This window comes from Erinaceus europaeus, chromosome 6, assembly GCF_950295315.1.
Source record: "Erinaceus europaeus chromosome 6, mEriEur2.1, whole genome shotgun sequence".
Lineage (NCBI taxonomy): Eukaryota > Metazoa > Chordata > Mammalia > Eulipotyphla > Erinaceidae > Erinaceus > Erinaceus europaeus.
Window position 1 is genome coordinate 65,696,575 of NC_080167.1, and position 19,065 is coordinate 65,715,639.

A 19,065-nucleotide genomic window follows, 5' to 3' on the forward strand; every position below is an offset into this window, starting at 1 on the left:
TTGGAGTCTGCCGGCCACCCCAAGAGTATGGGCATGTGGTCTCAGGGAGGGTCCATGAGAGAAGCCCAGGACTGCAGATCTGCTAAAAGTGAAGGAAATTACAGCTAAAAGAGGCAGGTGCTGAGACAAATTCCAGCTCACTTCCTAGGTTCCCAGAAAGCACAGGAGGATGCTGCCTTCTCTGCCCAAGCACCAGTTATGGGAGGGCCAGCGGACAGCTCTCCACTCCACTGCCTGCTTCATGTCTTTGTTGACCCAATACTGTCATCGGCACCATGTGTTCTGCACAAGACAAGCTATTCTGAGGAATGAGAAAAAAAAAAAACATGCTATTAAAACCAATTTATTTTTTATTAGTGACTTAATAATGATCAATAAGATTGTGGGTTAAGAGGGCTATAATTCCATAAAATTCCTACCACCAGAGTTCTATATCCTATCCCCTCCATTGGAAGCTTCCCTATTCTTTATCCCTTGGGGAGTATGAACCAAAGATCTTTATGGGGTGCAGAAGGTGGGAGGTCTGGCTTCTGTAATTGATTCTCCACTGGAGGTGGGCGTTGACAGGTCGATCCATACCCCTGGCCTGTTTCTGTCTTTCTCTAGTGGGGTAGGGCTCTGAGGAAGTGGGATTCCAGGACACATTGATTAGGTCATCTTCCCAGGGACATCATGTTGGCATCATGGTAGCATCTGCAATTTGGTAACTGGGAAGCATTAAGATGTAAAGCAGAACAAATTGCTTATTGTCAGGGACATAAAGGTAAGAATATAGCAGGTGAGATTTGGGGTTTTCATGTAAAACCAATTTCTTGCAAAGATGTTCTTCCAGGAGACGTGTTCTGACACAGCCCAGGATGCCTATCAGTTTAGCCAGGACGCTCTGATTTTTTTTTTCCCCTCCAAAGATGCTGGATGACAAAACTTGGCTGGTTGATGCTGGGTCTGTGGCACTGTCTAGTGGGGCCTCAGTTCTCCCAGCTTCCCTTTCCTTGGGACAGTGTGGTAGAAAACAAAAAAGCAAAACACCAACTCCTGCGTTGTTTCCAAGTATATTGACTAACATCAGACTTGCAACTGGGTGTCTGGTGCATCAAGACAAGATAAATATTTGCTGTCGTTTGGCCTGTGCCAGCATTATGCCCCAGTTACTGTGTGGAAACAAATCTTAAACTCTAAGTGAGTCAGTCACAAAGCCAATATAATGATGCCGGCTCCTTGGGGTTGATTACAATAAATAAATAAAGTAAAATTCACTTCTCAAAAAGAGGTCTCCTTTCCCCACACCCTGTTCATGAGCTGTCCAGTTGAGAGGAGCTGACAGTGGTGCCCTGTCCACCTGGGGGCAGGAATCCTTTCTTGTCGCATGAGAGTCTGGGACCTGTGGGCTTGATAGACCAGCTGAACGTGCGCTGCTCAAGTTTCTATAAAGACAAAGCTTGTCTCCCTAGGAAGGCTCTCTGCTTGCATGGTCCCACTAACAGGCAGATTCATCTCTGTGTGCTTGCATGGACAATGTGCAGTCAGACTCTGGGGTGGGAGGCATCCCCAGCTTATGAGTGGGCTGGGTTACAGGGGCCAGGCGGGTCCTGAGCCCACCCCCATCCCTCCTTATTACAGCTCAGCCTTTCCTAACAGTGAACACTCAGGAAACAGAGCAAGGTTGCTTTATAAGCCAGAACCCCGGGGGGCTGGGATGAGGGGAAGCGGCCGCTTATTGAAGCTATCTGTTTTCATTACTTCCATCAGTGGTGCTGTTCTGCGTGTCCTCCGGGAATGTGAGCAAATAGAATGAGGGGAAAAAGAAAAACTAATAAATAAGGGAAGGAGACAAAGGGCAGAGGACGCTGAGCTCTGGGGCACAGGAATTGTATCTAGCAGGCTCTCCTGGGTCCTCACCCTCTCAGGTCTGCACCGAAGTGGCACTGGGCACCACTGGCCCCTGCCCCTAGGCCTTTCCCAGCAACCTCTGCGATTCTTTGTGATGGTCCCCACACTGCCCGGGGCCACTGTGAGCAACCCTGCTCACTCAGACCTACACATCGGTCACTGTGTCCAGCACCCCACACACACCTTGGCCAAGAGAATGAGAAGGGTGTCTCAGAGCACCCTGATTTGAGAACCGCTTCTCATGATGGGAAGGGGTGTTAGGGCATGGCTGCATGAGAGCTGTGCATTGCCTGTCTGTCCCCCTGAATTCATGCAGAAACCCACTTTTGGGGTATATGTCAGGAGCTGGGGTGCTGGGAAGTGAAAGGTTATGAGTATGGAGCTCATGAGGGCATCAGTGTCCCCATAACAGGCCCCAGAGAGCCCCTTCCCCAGGTGTCTACACAAAGGGACCATGTCTGTGAATAGCAAGTGAGTCCCCACCAGACACAGGGTCTGCCGGCACATTAGTTCTGGACGTCCAGCCCCAGAGAGCAAGAGGCCTGGGTGTGCCGTCTACAGGTGGACTAGTGCGTGAGCAAAAGAATTCCAGGCCGTGTTTGAAGGCACTGTTCACGGATCTTAGGCTGCAACGGCATGTGGTGCTCAGTCTTGCTGTTGGCTCTCAGCAGATCCACTTTGGGGCATGTCTCCTTGGAGCCTGGGAGCAAGATCACAGAAGGCAGTGGCCTGCTCTGTCTTCCCTGGCCTATGCCTCCCTCCACTATGTGTCTTTGGGTCCTGGGCACCATGCTCTGTCCCCCCTTCCCTTTCTTGGGCCTCGGCCTCACCCAGGGGCGACTGGGGACGGATTCAGGATGCAAACCTCAGGTCGAGCATGGTCCCGTGGCTGTGTGTACAGCAGGGCTAACATTTCATGGCTTTTTCCTCCTGGATTTCTTCCAAAGGGAGATCACTGGGACCACAAAGGGACAAAATAAATAAATGAAAAATAAAAATGAAACAGGCTTTCTTGTCTTTTATTTCCACATGTTCCTGGTAATTCTGAGAATGTACCTGAGTGGTAGTTGGCATTCTCTCACACACTGGGTGATGTACAGGTGGGCAAACAAGGCTTTGTCCTCACAAGACTGTAGAGGAGGCAGCAGGTATAGCTAAGGGAAGCCTCCACACTTCACCATCCTGCCACAGGGCTCTTACCCAAGCTTCTTTAAGTCTGACCTCCACAGAATTGTGAGAGTCACACTCAGCTGTCAATCTGGGAGAAAGGGGTCTTTCTGAAGCCTGGAATTGCCAGACACTTTCTTTTAAATAATTTTTTAATGAATTTATTCCCTTTCATTGCCCTTGTTGTTTTATTGTTGTAGTATATATATTTTTTTTATTGCCACCAGGGTTATTGCTATGTCTCAGTGTCAGCACTAAGAAGCCACCACTCCTGGGCGCCAATTTTTCTTTTTTTTTTTTTTTTGTCCCTATTTTATTTGATACAACAGAAAGATATCAAGAGGGGAGGGGAAGGTAGAGAGGAAGAAATCTAGGTCCTGGCAGCGTCACACCCAGTTAAGTGCACATATTACCATGTGCAAGGAACCTAGTTAGAACACCCTGCTCACACTCCCCCACCCCGCATTGGGGATGCTTCGTGAGTGGTGAAGTGGGTCTGCAAATGCCTGTTTCTCTCCCTCTCTACCTCCTCCTCCCCTCTCTCTGCCCTATGCAATAAAATAGAAAAAAGAAAAGGAAAAAAATGGACATCAGGAGCGGTGGATTCATAGTGCCTGCACTAAACCCCAGCAATAATCCTGGTAGCAATAAAAAAAAAGAAAGAAAGAGAAGAAAAAAAAGAAATTAAGAAAATAAAAAAGAGGGAGAGGAAGAGACACACACTTGGAGCACTGCTTCATCACTTGGGAAGCATCCTCCTTGTAGCTGGGGAGTGAGGGCTTGAACCCGGGTCCTTGTGCATGATAATATGTAAGCTTAACTGGGTGCACCACCACCCGGCCTCCAGTCAGACACCCAAGGTATGCCAAACCACTCAAATGTTTTCTTTTCGGTTTGTTGCATTTTTAGGAGATAAGATGTCAGTACAATTTTGGAAAGGGCTAGAGAGATAGCTCACTGTGTAGGGTATGAGGCAGGGCACCAGAGGAAGGTCAAGAGCTGTGACGTCTATCTGAGCTGAAATCAGGTAAGTGTGAGACCCTGGCTCTGTGGAAGGAAGAAAGGAAGGAAGGAAGGAAGGAAGGAAGGAAGGAAGGAAGGAAGGAAGGTGGGAAGGAAGGAAGGAAGGAAGGTGGGAAGGAAGGAAGGAAGGTGGGAAGGAAGGAAGGAAGGAAGGAAGGAAGGAAGGGAGGGAGGGAGGAAGGAAAGGAGGAAGGAAGGAAAGAAGGGGAGGAGGGAGGGAAAGGAAGGAAAGAGAAAGAAAGAAACTGAGGTTCAAGAGAAGTAGAATTTTTCATCTCCAAGTCAAAGGCCTCAGGTCACTTTCAAGTTCCCCTAGTTTTTGTGATTGTCGCTCTAGTTCAAAACCACAGCTCCACATGCAGTTGGAGTGGCATTTTCTCCTGTGCAGGACTTCTGCATTCGGTATCAAGTCCTTGGAAGGATGTGTGGCTAAGTGAGCTGGCCCTTCCATGTGCCCCACCCTGAGAGCAAGCACGTAGGAAAATGCATCCCCCAAAGGAGCCAGTGGCCCACGAAGCAACGTTGCAGGCAGCTGGCCTTGCTCTCTGCCCTGCTCACCGGGAGGAAGACAGGCTGAGAAGCCGCTGCCTGCAGTGTAGGAAATGAAAGACGGAACTGAGACTTTCAGCCAAGCTAGAGCAGAACTGAAAATCTGCAACAACAAAAAAAATCCCTAATCACAACTCAACCTCAGCACAACATGCAGACAAACTCACAACTCCACAGAAGGCGGGCTTCAGGGTCATCTGGCTCCTGTCCTGGATTTAGATGCCATTCCAAGGTCCTACTTCCCTGGCTTCACGTGCCTTTCACTAGGAAGGCATCTCTCCTCTGGAGCCCTTAGCCCAACAGCACCTCACTGAGATCGGTTTGTCTTCTTTCCTGGAATATTTGAGAAAACCATCATATTCCAAATCCTAGCCTTTTGCTTCTTTTTCTTTTTTCTTTCTTTCTTTCTTCTTTTTTTTTTTTTGCCTCCAGGGTTATAGCTGGGGCTTGGTGCCTGCACTATGAATCCACTGCTCCTGGTGGACGTTTTGTCCATTTTGTTGTTGTTATTATAGTTGTTGTTGGATAGGACAGAGAGAAATCGAGAGAGGAGGGGAAGACAGAGAGGGGGGAGAGAAAGATAGACACCTGCAGGCCTGCTTCACCATCTGCAGGTGGAGAGCTGGGGGCTTAAACCGGTATCCTTGCACCAGTCCTTGTGTTTCATGCCATGCTTAAGCCGGTGCACTACCACCTGGACTCTGTTTCACTTTTAATTCAAATAGTTGGAGGCTTTCCTTAAAATGTGTATCAATCTTTGGCTTGCAAGGTAGCTCAGCTGAGAAGGTACCTGCTTCCCCAGGTTTGAGTCCTTGGTCCAACCATGTGGGCGTACTTTGACACTGGGGGGACTTCTGGGCACTGGTGCCTCTCCCCTCACTCCCCCTCTCCCACCCCTTCTTTCTGACTGAAAAAGCAGAATAGAGTGGTGAAGGCCTGACAGCCATAAAATTTTTAAAAGCTTTTCTACGAAGAGCTGCTGTCCCTCTTTGTCTCTGAGGAATGGCGAATTTGGAACAAAAGAGGCTGGATATGTTTACTGCAGTGTAGGACTTAACGGACTTCACGAAAGATGAAAAGCCAGGACCTCTGCCTCTCGGGTTTAAATCTCTCCTGTTTGGGGTTCTTGCTTAGGGCTTTGGAACCCAACCCGTACAACTGGAAAGCAGAGGACACATACACAACAACAGCTGCTTACCATTCCTGAGACAACTGACTTTTACCCATTCTGTGAAGTGCTAGGTGTGTGTGTGTTGTGGTGTGTGTGTTGTGGTGTGTGTGTGTGTGTCCAACTTTCTCTGTATTTTGGGAGAAATGGAACTGCAGGCTACCCACTTGTAGAATCCTTTTGCTAATTCTCTTGTGTAAACTCCTTTTGTTGTATCCTTGGGGAACATGGAGGACTTTATCTCTATCACCTGTGTGTAACCTGCCTTGGAAGTGTCAGTTGAAACAAAATATGTCTACCCCACAAAGCAGAAATTGACTGAGTTTGGAGTATTGCACCAAAGTTAAAAAAAAAAAAAAAAAAAACTCTGAGGGGCGAGGGAGGATAGATTTTTCAGCTCCACTGTGGTGGGCTGGGGGTAGGGACACAGACCTTTGGTGGCAGGAGTCGTGTTAATAATAATAATGTTAAAAAAATATATGTCTATCCATTTGTTCTCTCCACTGAAGACACCAGGAAGAGGGGATGAAGTGAGAAGAAACAGGCAAGACCCAGGTCTTCTGCTGTGGACACAGGTGTGAGGGAGTGCCCACGGTGTCTTTCTTAGCTCCCACTGTGTGTGTCACATCTTCATAGGCATTTCTCTATCAGGCTGAGGAGTGCTCATGCTGTGTTACCCTTCACTGCTTCGGTGGCTTTTATTGCTCTCAACAGGAGGCTTGAAAACAACACTTTCTTTCAGGCTCACCTGAGCATCACATGTGCTTTTAACTTTGACACCTGAGCCCCTGGATGGCTTGAAGTCAGGATACCCATTCTCTTAATTGTATTAGCTATGGGAGTAAAATAACATTTGTGGGCCAGGCAGTGGCATGCCCTACTGAAAGCACATGTTATCATGCACAAGGATCCAGGTTCAAGTCCCTTGTCCCCATCTACAGCATTGACTTTTTTTTTTTCCCTCCAGGGTTATCACTGGGGCTCTGGTACCAGCACTATAAATCCACTGCTCCTGGTGGCCATTTTTCCATTGTATTTGACAGCATGGAGAGAAACTGAGAGAGGAGGAGACAGAGAGGGAGAGAGAGATAGACACCTGCAGACCTGCTTCACAGCTTGTGAAGCGACATCCCCTGCAGGTGGGGAGTCAGGGGATCAAACCTGGATCCTTGAATGGGTCTTTGTGTTACTTAGTGTCCTCATCACTCTCAGGCTAGGGTGTGCTGATCTCCTTAACTCCAAGCACTGAGTTGAATCTACGAGAGAACAGATTTACATGGAGATCTCAGAGACTCCAAGTGACCTGTTCACAAACACACAGCAAAGACGTGGGAGTCAGGGGCCCGGGTGGTGGCACACCTAGTTGAGCGCACGTGTTACAATGCGTAAGGACCCAGGTTCGAGCCCCGGTCCCCACGTGGGGGGAAAGCTTCATGAGTGGTAAAGCAGGGCTGCAGGTGTCTCTCTGTCTCTCTCCTATATCTCCTCCTTCCCTCTGAATTTTTAGCTATCTCTATCCAATAAATAAAGAAAGATAATAAAAAAAATTGGTGGCAGGGATAGGTAGCATAATGGTTATGCAAAGAGATGCCTGAGGCTCCAAAGCCCCAGGTTCAATCCCCTACACTACCATAAGCCAGAATTGACCAGTGCTGTAGTAAAAAAGAAAAAATAATAATACATGAGAGTCTTGAATTCAGCTCTCAGACCCAACCATGCCATCACCCCACCTGCATGTCATGGGAGGAGTTACCACCCAATAATCTAGTTCTACTGAGAGGACACACCTGGCATTTCTTCGCAGCCTCACTGGGTCCTGCTTTTCCCACCTGAAGTAAAGGGTGTGGTTACTTGGTGCCCAAGCCCTGAGATTACGTCCTGGAGGAGTGTCAGGCTGCCCTTCATTCCGGCGCTGGGCGGATTTTCCCAGAACAGTTCTGAATGAGCAAAGAAAGTTCAGGGCTTGGTCCTCCACCCCACCCTGGTGCCCCCTCTGACTCATGGCCTCCGGAGGGGACAGTCCCCAGCATGGGAGTGCCTCCACCTCTCTTTGACAGGTGTGCTCCATGGGAGCATGCTGACATCCCAGTCACCTATAGAGGTCATTTCACCTCTCAAGACCTGAATTCAGGCTGGTTTCCGGTTCTGTGACATTGGCACGCCTGAGCCTGGGGGACCTGCCTTCTAGAAAGGGGACACTGATTCCTGCTCTCCCAGGACTGAAGAGCATCAAAAAAAAGGAAATGTTAGCCTTTCAACCCTGCAGCTTTCGTTTCACCTTAACAGAACATTATTCAAAGCAGCCCGGGGCCCTTGATCAGGGCAGGGTCCTGAGGGTAGTGGCAGCTTCTGTCCACTTTCCAGTTCGTGCACACATGCCCACGGTTCATGGCAGAGGTCGAGATGAATGTGGGTCAGTAAGAAGCAAGCAGGGGGTCAGTGGGCCTGGGTCCTGAGCTTGATTCTGGCCCAAGCATTATAGTCAGATGACGTAGGACAAAGTGACACTGAGGTTCAGGCTCAACTCAGGTCCAGTGCACAGCAGCTCAAGGGCAGGGGGATGTTCTCCTTTGGGCTTGAGTTGTCCCCAGACCCTGGGCTAGTGAAACATGATTATCTTTCAACCTGAGGGAAGTAGGCTGTGTCCATCTCTCATTCCACTGACCTACAGACTCTTGATGGAATGAGCCAGCCTGGGCCACCATACTGGGAGGGGAGGGGACACAGAGATGACACAAGAGGACATTTCACCAGAAATGGAGGCCGGTGCCTTCTGTATGTAGCACAGGCAGCTTGTGACCCGTGTCCATCAGAAATGTCCCTTTCTTTGCTCTGTAGCCGCTGTGTAGCTCTGTGAAGGGGGTGAAGGGGGATACACACTGGCCTTTGTGTGTCCCTTCATGTTCCCAGGTCACTCTACAGGGGAGCAGCAGCTTTGGGAGTGACCCTGGACCCTCAAGGTGTGCACTGAGGATGAGCCTCACTGAGGATGAGGTGGCTCTCTTCTGCCTGCAGTCCTGTCTTCTTTATGGAGACAGAATGCTCTGCAGTGAGCCAGAATGAAGGCTATGACTGGTCACCCAGCATGTGTCACCGTCTTGACATGTGCACACACCTACAGCAGACACCACAGCAGTGTCCCTGTGCAGCCAGTGAGAAGTGGGGCTGCCTGTGTGACCAAGCACCGCCATCTTCATTTCTGTGACTTTTCAGAAGAAGTTGTCAGATGGGGGACAGCAGATGACAGACACACTTCATCCACTGCCCAAGGTTCCAGTCATGCCAAGAGGCAGAACTGCAACTGCCTGGGCTGTTTTTGAATTACTCAGAGATTCCTCTGTCCGAGGGTCCTTTGAGCCACCCAGTCAATTTAGTTTTTTGTTTCTTAATTATCTATTTATTTATTAGATAGTGACAGCCAAAAATTGAGAGGGAAGGGGATGACAGAGAGGGAGAGAGACAGACAGACATCTGCAACACTGCTTCACCCCTCACAAAGCTTTCCCCCTGCAGGTGGGGACCAGGGACTTGTACCTGGGTCCTTGTGCATTGCAACATGTGCACCACCCAGCCCCCTGTTTGTTTTGCTTTGCACTTTGTTTTTAATTCTTTTTCCTGGTTTGCAGAGCAGAAATGCCAGTCAGAATCCAAATCAAAGGGAACTATAACCTACATCTCCCAAGAGAGCCAGGGCTCAGGTAAAGACCCTCACAGATGGGATTTCTGCTCCTGACCACACTAAGCGTGTGGCTGAAGTAAGTGCAGGGTTGAACTGTTAAGCTACCCCGTAGCTTCCAGAGCTGAAGCTGTGCAAATCTGCAGTTCAGTCAGAGGAGTCCTTGCCTGCATGACTCCTAAGACCAGCGTAGAGGTCTTGCAACTCTGGGGAGACAGGCACGCCCCTCTCAGTAAATCAGGGTCTCTGTCAGGAGCAGGCCAGGACTCCAGGCTCCCACATCACCAGACTTATAATTCCATTTTATGGGGCTACGTCTGTGGCCTGGCTGCGTGCACAGGAACAGGCTTCAGGGTGTTTATAGAGGGGAGGAAGGGCTTGAACCCAGTTTTTTATTCCTGAACACTCATATGTGTAGGGTAGTGCTGGTCCCTGTTTGGTCCCTATTCAGGCGCCAGATGCTGGGCTAGCTTCCCGGGTGGGAGACAGATGACCAGGGACTCATGGCTGAGCTGGAAACGCAGTTCAGTCTTTACTGATGAGTGAGAATGCAGTGCAATCAATCTAATCCCTGTTCATTAGAAAACCCTGTCCTTTATATCTCCTGAGGTGGAAGTGTCAGGTAGAGGAGGTACATAGGATAGGGGGTGGGGAGAAGGAAAAAAGTCTGCAAACCAGTGGGGATTAAAAGGTGGAAAATAGAGTGTGACTAGGAGAGAGGGCGGAGCGAAAATAGAGTGCCAACCAGTGAGATTAAACCAATGCCCTGCAGCCAGGGCGGGTCTCAGGTAAAACACTGATTATGTAAATAGACCACAGAGTTAAACAATGGAGCAGAGGGGGGCTGGCATACTGCCCAACAGGGTAGGGGGAGTGTAAGTGGTGGCACACCCAGATAAGTGCACATAGTATGAAGTGCAAGGACCCAAGCAAGGATCCGGGTGTGAGACACCCCTCCGCCATACCTGCAGGGGAGAAAATTCACAAGTGGTAAAGCAGGGCTGCAGATGTCTCTGTCCCTCTCCCTCTCTATCTCCCCCTCCTGTTTCAGTTTCTCTCTGTACTGTCCAATAAAATAATAATAATAAAAAGGCAGGGTGAGGGTATAGCATAATGGTTATGCAAAGAGACTTTCATGCCCAAGGCTCTCAAGTCCCAAGTTCAAGAATTTTGACCAAGTCACCTGGGGAACACCCAGTTTATGCCTCATGTGCAGAAGAATCCTCTCCAGGATTCAAATGCTTATGTGTTTAGTCTGGAAGTAACATACAAAACACCTGGTGATTGATTGAACCATTCACGACAAGCACAAAACCAGCTTCGTTGCCTGTGTAACTCCATTCAGAAAAGTGTGGTTCCTTCTAGCACATTCCAGACCTCTATAGGATATATATATATATATATATATATATATATATATATATATATATATATATAGAGAGAGAGAGAGAGAGAGAGAGAGAGAGAGAGAGAGAGAGAGATGTTCTTTAAATAGTTGTGAAGATGGAAGACAGGAGCTCCCACGACTACAGCCACCTCACTGAGGAAGGGATGGGGTGGGATGAAGGGCTAGTTCTGATGAAGCTTCAAACCCAGCTGCTGGGTATACAGGTTTCTTGGATCATTGTCCTCTGCCTTCAATCACCTTTTCATAGAAGGCCAAAGGAAGAAGAAATGAGGAAGATCGGCATGGGTCATTGACCTGTGGCAAGCCCTCCAGGCAGAAGGCTTGGCAGAGAGGTGTGATATTTTTTTACCAAATGAATTGTTGGGTTGTAAACATTTAGAGCTGATCCTCAGAGACAGCCCGACCAGAAGCTGCCATCACTACTTCCTTCACTGAGCAGGTCTGTCAAAGGGGAAGGGGAGTACTGAACAGGACTCATAGGGTCACAGACATACCGGCTCTGCTCTAAGGAACCCCTGCCCCAAGGGTGGGAGGGGTTGTGAAGTAGCCCAGGTAGAGGCAGGTGGACATAGCTGTGGAGGAGGCCTGGTGTCTCTGCAGCTGCTCTCAGCTAGCTCCCATTTTGGAGAAACACCAAGGCACTTTGGAAAGATGAGCCCATGGTTGTTCTGCTCCCAACTCCAACCATTTCCTGTTGGAAATGAAAAATCAGTCCATTTGTCTGTGGGATATTCTATCTAGTCTATGTACTACAGGGCCAGACTCTGGCACATGTCCTGCAGTCAGGGCTCCTCAGCTGGGATGTGTGTGTGTGTGTGTGTGTGTGTGTATGTGGCAGCGGGGGGGGGGGGGGTTGTTGGTCTGGCTGCAGAATGTGGCTGCATCCAAATGGGAAAATCAAACAACTCTCTAAGAATCACCTATTGTGAAAGCAGAAAGAGAAGGGTTAGCAGTATTACTGGCTCTGTCTTGCACTTTCTGTGTTACCCTGCAAACTGAGGATACTCAGGGCTGCTCCCCACCCAAGTGGCCTGAGCACAAAGAGGTCTCTTTCAAGACCACTGTGTCATTCAAAATCGTCACCTGAATCAGACTCAGCTGTAGCCTCTACTTGTCAAAAGAAAAGAATAAGCAAGACTATCCAATGGGGGGTCGGGCGGTGGTGCAGTGGGTTAAGTGCATGTGGCACAAAGCACAAGGACCGGCCTAAGGATCCCGGTTCGAGCCCCCAGCTCCCCACCTGCAGGGGGTTCACTTCACGGGCGGTGAAGCGGGCCTACAGGTGTCTATCTTTCTCTCCCCCTGTCTTCCCCTCCTCTCTCCATTTCTCTGTCTTATCCAACGATGAACAACATCAACAATGGCAATAATAATAACCAGAACGAGGCTACAACAACAAGGGCAACAAAAGGGGGAAAAAATGGCCTCCAGGAGCGGTGGATTCATGGTACAGGCACCAAGCCCAGCAATAACCCTGGAGGAAAAAAAAAAAAAGACTATCCAACAAACAAATAACAAAGGCACCACCAAAACACAACAAATCAACAAACAGAGTCTTTCTGCCAGAATAGGCAGTTTTATTCCAGTAAGGATAACAGTAAGGATAGAAGGGAAGTTCACAGGTAAAAGAAAAAAAAAAGGCCGGTGAAGATAATCAATGAGGAAACACCCGTTAACTAAAAATGAAGTAAAGAAAATTAGCCAACAAGTGTATTGAAAATGTAGGCATTGGAATTTTAATTGGCTAGATCATTGCCAAATGTAAGTGGTTTCCAGCATATAGGCGGACACTTGTGGCGAGGTACTCCAGACACGTTAATCCAATTAATCAGGAAGAATGGAGTAAATTAAACAAGGCAATGATTCCAGATGATCATGATGAGACATCTGTTCAAAGACTACATCAGCCCAGCCACCTAATTCAGAGGAATTGGAGCAACCTCAGTATCTGGAGCCACTCATGAAAAATTGCCACAACTATGAGAACTTCTGGGTTCTTGGACCTTTATCTAAAACACCGTGAGCTCGACTCACTGAGTCTGTTGGCTAAGCCAGTTCTGCCATTGGTCAGCAATGTTCTCGGTTTTTGACAGGAAAAGTGTTTCATTTAAGGCCTTGCAGAACTTCCTTACTAGAAGATGTCTTAGTATACATATTACCAGAAGAAGCTACCTTGTCCTTACCATAGACAAACAACACTAATCTTGTTCTTTACTGAGTCTGCTGGAACTTTTTGTGTTGTGAAACTCACAAGTGAGTTTTTTCATGCTAATTTAGAAGTTCCTTATTAAAATAGATTTATTTCATGAGAAGAACACAGGTTATTATTGCCCAGACCAAGGACTATTTGATCAGATCTATCACAGGCCACTAATAATGGTTGACTATAGTTGTTTGGGAGGTGGTGCAGCAGATAAGGCATTGAACTCTCAAGCAGAAGGTACTGAGTTCAATCCCTGACAACACATGTACCAGAGTGCTATCTGGTTCTTTCTCCTCCTCCTATGTTTCTCACTAATCAATAAACAAAATCTTTAAAAAATATAATGATTGGACAGGGGTAGATAGCATAATGGTTATACAAAAAGACTCTTGTGCCTGGGGCTCCAAAGTCCCAGGTTCAATCCCCCGCACCACAATAAGCCAGAGCTGTGCAGTGTTTTGATGTTTCTCTCTGCATCTCTCTCAAAAATAACATAAATAGAATACTTCTAAAAAACTTAAAAAATGAAAAATAATAATAAATAAATTTAAATATATATATATAATGGTTAACTATTAATCCTTTGTCATACTACAGACTACATAATACATCTCCACCTTCCAACCATTGGAAAAAGAATTCTCATTACTTCCACTTTGGAAATGAGACAAGTAAAACTCAAAAAGGATTAGATGACAGAATTAGTGAATGTCCTTCTACCTTATGTGTGAGAAGGCCTTGTCAGTGAGCCTTCAGAACTAGTTGGTGAGTGTCCAGTTTTGTTTTCTTCTTTTTTCAGATATAATTCTTGGGAATCCCATAAGAAACTAGTAACTTCTGATTTGGATCCCTGCTCAAAGTTCCCAAGGGAACTCACACCTTCCAGACAAGGAACAAGGTGCTTAGGCAACCGCTTTCTCACCTCCCCTCCCGTCTATGTGTCAGACTTCCAGAGCCACTCCAGGTCACTTAGGTCATGTTCACCGTCACCCAGGTAGAGGCAGCTCAGTGGTTGGCTCATAGCTGATTCATGATTCAGACTCATTCTCCGTCCTTCTGCTCAATCACTCCTTCCTAAGGATCATTCCTGGGTCAACCTCAGTCTGCCTCTGCCCACACAAGCCCCAAGCAACGCCTATCTTCCTGCACCCACCTCCGGAGCACAAAGACAGATACATTTTTAAACTGGAACCTTATGGCCCAATAGTTTAAAACTTAACACGATACCCTAGTGTCCTTTTTATTTCTTCTTCCGACCGAAGGCAACTCTCCACTGAAGGGTTAAATCTTGAGAGTTGAAATACATGTATCTGTCTCACGGTCAATCAACCTGCCTTAGCTTTTAGAGCATGTGGGTAAGGAGGAGATTGGGGAGTATGGGAAAATGCACAAATAAAGTTGGATGAGGGTGATAGGGGGGATTTTTTGCATTCCTGACCGGAGAGGAATTGGGACACAGTGCCATTCCCAGCTGCCTCACCTGTTCACCTGTGCCACCACATTCTCACCCCCTCACAAACACAGACAACAGCGCGACCCTGGGTGCCACCGCCAGCATCACAGGCAGCTCATTGATAAAGTCAGTGCATGTCACTACTCATCCAGCCCATCTAGAGGAAGATCTTACACAACCCAGATTCAGTGTGGTAATGTGAAACAGGCAGGCAGAGCTGTGTTTAGCTGATACATGCAAGTCCCTGATAAACCTTACTGGGAACCAAGCTAGTTTAGAGCACCAGAAAATGCTGAAACATGGTAGGGTGAAGTTAGTTATTCACAATCTCTGTAACTAAGCCTTTTAAAAAAGTTCATTATGCTCCTATTGTTCCTGTTGAACAATTTGCTTTATATCTTACTGCCTTTCGGCCACCAAGTTGGGGATGTTATCTTGATGCCATCCTGACCTCCTTGGGCAGACAACCTCACCCAATGCATCCCAGAACTTCAACTCCCCAGAGCTGTACCCCACTAGGAAAAGATAGAAACAGGCTGGGGGTATGTATCCACCTGCCCATGTCCATGCCCAGTGGAGAAGCAATTAATTACAGAAGCCAGACCTCCCACCTTCTGCACCCCAAAGAGAATTTTGGTCCATACTCTCAGAGGGATAAAGAATAGGAAAGCTTTAGGGCCAGGCAGTAGTACACCTGGTTAAGAACACATAGTACAGTGTGCAGGTTCAAGCCCCTGGTCCCCACCTGCAGGAGGAAAGCTTCACGAATGGTGAAGCAGGGCTGCAGGTGTCTCTCTGTCTCTTTCCCTCTCTATCTCCCTCTCTTTGCTCAGTTTCTCTCTATCTCTATCTAATAATAAATAAATAAAAATACTAAAAAAATATTACTAGTAGGGAAGTTTCCCGTGGAGGAGATGGTTGTGAGGGCTATGTGGAATTGTACCCCTGTTATCTTACAATCTTGTTAATCATTATTAAATCACTAATAAAATTTTTTTTAAAGTTCATTATTAATGGCAGCTTTCCAGTGGGAGTTCTCAATTTCAATTCCAATTAATGAACAATTCCAAGCAATGTGACGTCTCTATAATAAAAGCCACTATCATCATCATCATCATCAGTGCAAGACTTAACAATCTAAGTTTGGAGAGTTTCACAATGCCAATGAGCATTCTAGAGAAATTTGTCTTTTAATGAAAATTCGGCAGAGGCTGCTGAGCCCAGCCTGGCTCCCGTCAGGCTCCGTGGTACCCAGATTCCCACTCCTCTTTGTCTCCTTTCATTCACAGACATTCTGAACATTCTCATTAAAATTGCTCAGACTGAAGCAGAGAGACCGTGTTATAAAATAAATCTAGTTAAATACACTTTGTTGTATTGCCTCATTTGTGTGATGCATGGATCTAATTTTCTTCTCTTTGTGCCTTAACTATGTGCATTAGGTGACGCTTGCCAATTAATGCAGGATGTCACATCCCCAATTGCTTTCTCTATCTTCTTAAACATTAAAAATAAATACATGCCATCTGTCTCGGATCTTGAAAGCGATTCAAAATGGTTACTTTTCTTTGCTTGAGATTACAGCACGGTTTAGAGCTTCAGTGCTTCTGACTTATAAGAAAGTCTGTCTCCATTTCATAAATGTGACATCATGTTAAGGCAAACCTATAAAACATGCAAAGGCAGAAGGTTCTTCTAAGGATCAGGACAAGCAGAAACTGGACTCTGACCTTGGACTAGCCTGGGGGGTAGGGGCTGGTAATTAGCTTGTTGTTTCTGAGCAAGTCCCCAGAAAACAGCGTAACTTCCTCCTGCCACCTCTTTCCTCCTGCCTCCTCTGTGAAATGGGCACCACCTCTACTGCTTGGAGTTGTAGAGGACATAAACACACACACACACACACACACACACACAGCCACACACAGCCACACACACTTGCACATGCAGAGGAAAAATGAGAACAACACATTACCAACCCAGGTTCTGGTTAACACCTGCTAGAAATAGTAGGTAACTTTATCCTCATCATCAACCAGTTTGGGGGAAAGGCATAACTCAGTTTGGGAGAGGGGCTGTGAAAAAAAAAAAAAAAAAGAAGCTCCTGGTGGCATAATGAGGTGAAAGCATGAGGAAGGAGTTACGGAGTTACGTATGGACGCCACCCGCTTCTCCATAGCTGCAGGGTAAACTGGCCTTTGGGTGCAGGTCTGCTAGGATGGATGGATAGATGGATGGGTGGGTGGATGGATGGATGGATGGATGGGTGGATGGGTGGATGAGTGGATGGATGGAGGGATGGGTGGGTGGAATAGGGGTGGGGAGACCTTGACTTTGGATCCACAGTGGCTATCATGGTTTTTCATGAGACTTCAATTTATGTGTTAAAAATTTTTTAAAGAGGGTATGGCATGCAGCCCCAATTGCCGGAGTAACTTCCCTATAATTAAAGGAGCAACAGGCCAGGACGGGGCAAGGTTCTTTTCCCAGGTGATTGCATATGGTTCTCTTTTCTCTCCTGTGGGAGCCCAGTGGTCCTGGCCAGCTCACTCTTTGCAGACCACCCTCCACCCCCAGACCACAGACTCCAGTTACTCAGTAATATCCTTGCTCCCTGGGATGCACCCCAAACAGGGTCACCATGAGGAAGTGGAGGCCCAGCACAGCTCCCCAAAGGGACCCAAGGCACACGGCTTCCTTTTCCTTCAGCGAGGTCTCAAAAAACTTTTGTTATTCAGGGATGCAGAGGTCACATAGGCTCCTAGGCTGAATATGGGCCCCAGATCACATACAGTCAGTGGGGTTTACAGTCAACAATATTTATACACCTTTCCCATATTAGGGAACTACTCTCTTCCCTGATGCAGCTTTCTGGTCCTTTTTCCAGCCATGACATCATCTCCCCAGACAATAACTAGGATCCACCCGATTATCAGATTTCAGTTTCAGGGCAAAAACAAACAAACAAACAAACAAACAAACAAAAACTAGTATAGCCACAGGCCCTTTGGAATATAATTAAAATATGCCTAGTAGCTATTGACAGAACAGAGACACCCCCCCCCCGCACCCTCAACCCTTCATCTGCACTATTCCAGCCTTTAGGTTCATGATTAGTCAACAGCTTGTTTGGCTTCATATGTTCTCTTTTCAGCCACCAGGTTCTAGATGCTAGCATGCTGCCAGACTTCCCTGGATAAGAGGATCCCACCAATGCGTCCTGGAGGCCTGCTTCCCCAGAGCCCCACCTACCTAGGGAAAGAGAGAGGCAAGCTAGGAGTATGGATCGACCTGTCAATGCCCATGTTCAGCGGGGAAGCAATTACAGAAGCCAGACCTTCCACCTTCTGCATCCCACAATGACCTTGGGTCCATACTCCCAGAGGGTTAAAGAATAGGGAAGCTATCAGGTAGGGGATGGGATACAGAGATCTGGTGGTGGGAATTGTGTGGAGTTGTACCCCTCTTATCCTATGGTTTTGTTAGTGTTTTCTTTTTATACATAAATAATAATAAACTTTGTTATACAGCCCACGATTTTTATATTTCTATCAATATTCTTGGTGTCAAGCTGGTTCCATGTGTGACAGCTCTAACAGCCTTATTTGAACAAAATGGGACTGCTGGCACAGGGCTGGCATGGCAAAGTGGTCCAGCCTCAACTGTCTCTGAGGACAGGATGTAGATCCAACTTCTATTTAGCTGTGTGGGAGGGTACCAGGACCCAGCACATCCAGCAGTGGGGGGCTGGGGTGGGCATGGGGGGAGACTTCTGCCTGCCTGCTTTCTCAGCTCCCCACAGCCCCTCCCTCAAGGCACTTCTACAAAGAAAGGTACCAATGCCCTGATATCACACACACACACACCTCCCCCCCCCCCCGCCCCGCTAGACTATTCAAAGCAAGGAACAGACACTGCTCAGCTAGAAGGGAGACCCACTATGAAGCAATGAGGAGGATTAAAGCAACCACTGAGAGGTACAACTTCCTTGTAGTTAAACTAAAACATTACTAAGAAGCTCCTCACCCCAGAAATTCCACCCCCTCCCCACCAAAGCTCCTTCTTCCAGGAAGTACACACTGACTTTTTGCTACTGGCTTCCTATGCTCTGAAAGCAGACTGGTAGATAGACTAATTGCACCTGACCACTCTGCAAAGTAAAACTGAGGCCAAGATCCAAAGCCGATCATGGGAAAATGTTTCTGAGAAACCAAGAGTCTGCAGCAGGGAGGTGGGGCAGTGGGTAGAATTCAGGACTTGTAGGCATGAGGTTCTGAGCTCACTTCCAGAGAATACACATACCAGAGTCGTGCTCTAGCTTTCTCATTAAATAAATTAGGCTTTTGAGGAAAATAAAAACAATAGCAGACTATATTATTTCCCAACAAATCCTGTTGGTAATGCCTGCCTTTGGAAAACCCATGTAAATGGACTTGTACTTTGTGGCCCATTTTACCAGCTTAACCGCATCAGATAGGGACATGGACAGGGTGTTGAAGAAAGCCCCTGGGCACTGCTGCTGACCCTCCTC